The sequence below is a fragment of the Gallinula chloropus genome, assembly GCF_964237585.1.
Source record: "Gallinula chloropus genome assembly, chromosome: 22".
In the NCBI taxonomy this organism is placed as follows: domain Eukaryota; kingdom Metazoa; phylum Chordata; class Aves; order Gruiformes; family Rallidae; genus Gallinula; species Gallinula chloropus.
This window is the reverse complement of record NC_140107.1, coordinates 1,202,299-1,205,367: the sequence shown is the minus strand read 5'-3', so window position 1 is coordinate 1,205,367 and position 3,069 is coordinate 1,202,299. Positions and strand designations below refer to the sequence as shown.

Below are 3,069 nucleotides of genomic sequence, written 5' to 3'. Positions count from 1 at the left end.
AATCCCAGACACAGATACAGACTGGGAGAAGAGCTCCTGGAGAGTAGCCCTGCTGAGAAGGACTTGGGGATTGTGGTGAATGAGAAGCTTGACATGAGCCAGCAGTGGCTCTTGCAGCTCGTAGGGCCAATGGTATCCCGAGCTCCATCAGCAGAGGGGTGGCAGCAGGGACAGGGAGGTGATTGTCCCTCTCTACTCTGCCCTCGTGAGGCCCCATCTGGAGTCCTGTGTCCAGAGCTGGGGCCCCCAATACTAGAAAGATGTGGAACTGTTGGAGAGGGTTCAGAGGAGCCACAAAGATGATTAGAGGGCTGGAGCACCTGCCCTACAAAGAGAGGCTGAGGGAACTGGGCTTGTTCAGCCTGGAGAAGAGAAGGCTGTGGGGGGACCTCATTGCAGCCTCCCAGTCCCTGAAGGGAGCTTATAGGCAGGAGGGGATTCGACTTTTTAAAAGAGCAGATAATGGCAGGACAAGGGGGATGGACTAAAGCTAAAGGAGGGAAGGTTTAGATTAGATATTAAGGGGAAGTTTTTTACAGAAAGAGTGGTGAGGTGCTGGAACAGGCTGCCCAGAGAGGGGGTGGGTGCCCCATCCCTGGGGGTGTTCAAGGCCAGGTTGGATGGGGCCCTGGGCAGCCTTGTGTAGCTCCAGGCCTGGAGGTTGGTGTCCCTGCCTGTGGCAGGGGGGTTGGAGCTCTATGATCCTTGGGGTCCCTTCCAACCCAGACCATTCTATGATTCTATGATTTGTAAGCAAAAAAGTCTAACTAAACATGTTTGTTCCTTGCTGAGCAGGGCTTGCACAGCATCAAGGCCTTTTTTCTAATTCTGCTGCAGAAATGAGTCACCTGAGAGTGCACAAGTTCCTGGCATGGACAGATTTCTCTGACAACAAACAGCAGTTCAACATGATCCAGTTTAATAACCATGAAATCTCTCTCCTCAGCTGCCAGCTACGGCCAAGCAGCGTGTGAAGGGGGTCAGCTTTCAGAGGAGATTCTCTCCCAGAACAGTTTTTCATCAGATACATAGAAAGGTCACTTATCAACACACTGACCTCCTGACAGATCAGTTCATTAGACTGCTGAAAGATGGGACATTTTATAACTCTCAGAGGCTCAAAGGAGGAACCGGAGACTGAGCAGCATCTGAATGACCAAAGAGGAGCGGAGGTGGAATTCAGTGAGGATACGTCCATCTAGTAAGATGAAAAGCTGTCCTTAGTCATGGCCACATCATCAGGAGAGGTGGAAACACCTGAATGATGAGGGAGATGAAAGAGACAAACTAGTGGTAAGACAGGTACAGGGGAAGGTGAGTATTTCTTCTGCTGTCCTGGATACCAATCCTGGAAATTCCCATTCTGTCCTGGTGGGAAAGCATTGCCATTCCAGACAAGCAGCCGAGTGATTCAGGAGATGAAGAGGTGCTCATAAAATTGTTTAAATTAAACAACAACAAAAATAACAAACCAAAAAACAAAGAAGCAAAAATTGTGTCCCTTTGGAGGCAGACATGCTGCAAAGTGTGCATAATTTGTTGTTTCGTAGTGTCTAGAGTAAGAAGACCTAGAGATACTGTGTTAGGAATAGGATGAATGTGAACCACTTTATTATACCTTAGAAAATTTAAGAGGAAAAATTATTGAAAGAATTAAAACCTGCTAAATAGAGACTGGTCCTAATGTGAGTTTCATGGTCAGTGATATGCAGAAGACCACGAGCAGTTCATTGCTGCTTAGAAACTACCGGTCATCAGTTTCCACACGGCATCCTTGAGCTCCTGGTTCCTCATGCTGTAGATGAGGGGGTTCACTGCTGGTGGAAACACCGAGTAAAGAAATGCAAATAGCAGGTCCAGAAATAGGGAGCAGATGGAATTTGGATTCAGGTAGGCAAACACACCAGTGCTGACAAACAGGGAGACCACAGCCAGGTGAGGGAGGCAGGTGGAAAAGGCTTTGTGCCGTCCCTGCTGCGAGGGGATCCTCAGCACAGCCCTGAAGATCTGCACATAGGACACAAAAATGTACCCAAAACACCCAAAAACTAAACAGACACTGACCACAAGGAGTCCAGTTTCCCTGAGGTAGGCATCTGAGCAGGAGAGCTTGAGGATCTGGGGGATTTCACAGAAGAACTGGTCAAGGGCATTGCCCTTGCAGAGGGGGAGTGAAAATGTGTTGGCTGTGTGCAGCACAGCATGGAGAAACCCACTGGCCCAGGCAGCTGCTGCCATGGGGACACAAGCTCTGCTGCCCAGGAGGGTCCCGTAGTGCAGGGGGTGGCAGATGGCAACATAGCGGTCGTAGGACATGACAGTGAGGATACAGTACTCTGATGAGAACAAAAATAAGAAGAAAAAGAGTTGAACCACACATCCTGTGTAGGAAATGGCCCTGGTGTCCCATAAGGAATTGGCCATGGATTTGAGAACAGTGGTGGAGATGCAGCCAAGGTCAGCAACAGAGCGGTTGAGGAGGAAGAATTACATGGGAGTGTGGAGGCGGTGGTCACAGGCTATGGTGATGATGATGAGGCCATTGCCCAGGAGAGCAGCCAGGTAGATGCCCAGGAAGAGGCAGAAGTGCAGGAGCTGCAGCTCCCGTGTGTCTGCAAAGGGCAGGAGGAGGAACTGGCTGATGGAGCTGCTGTTGGACATCTGCTGCCATCAATTGGGGAGAGCTGTGAGAATCGGAAAATGCAATGAAACGTTAGGGAACACTTGTATGAGGAAAACCTCTTCCAATTCACATTGACTCCCTGGATTCAGGAGGCGTTTTTTCAGGTCCCTTTTTGGAGGTCTGTTTTGTGCTGCCTTGAACATGCCACTGCTGGGACCCTCTGGTCAGCTGTGGCGTCTCCAGAACTCGTTCCTGCCTGAGTTCTGCAGAATATCAGTGTCTTCACTGCAGGGAATATCAGGGAGGTCCCAAATCCCCCCTGCCATGGCATTTCTGGAAGCAGTTCCTTCTATCTCCCTCCCTGAAATTGTCTCTGATGCCTGGAGCTGTCCCTGGAGCTGCTTATCTTTACCCATGTCACCTCCCTTTCTGTTCTCACAGACCTC

At 49.9% G+C, this 3,069-nt stretch overlaps 1 pseudogene across 1 annotated transcript; it reads right to left on the bottom strand.

Annotated features, from left to right (window-relative positions):
* Positions 1-1,737: 1,737 nt before the first annotated feature.
* Positions 1,738-2,661, bottom strand: LOC311199974 (olfactory receptor 14A16-like; annotated as a pseudogene). The gene has a single exon. The product of its transcript is annotated as an olfactory receptor 14A16-like (transcript).
* Positions 2,662-3,069: the final 408 nt, after the last annotated feature.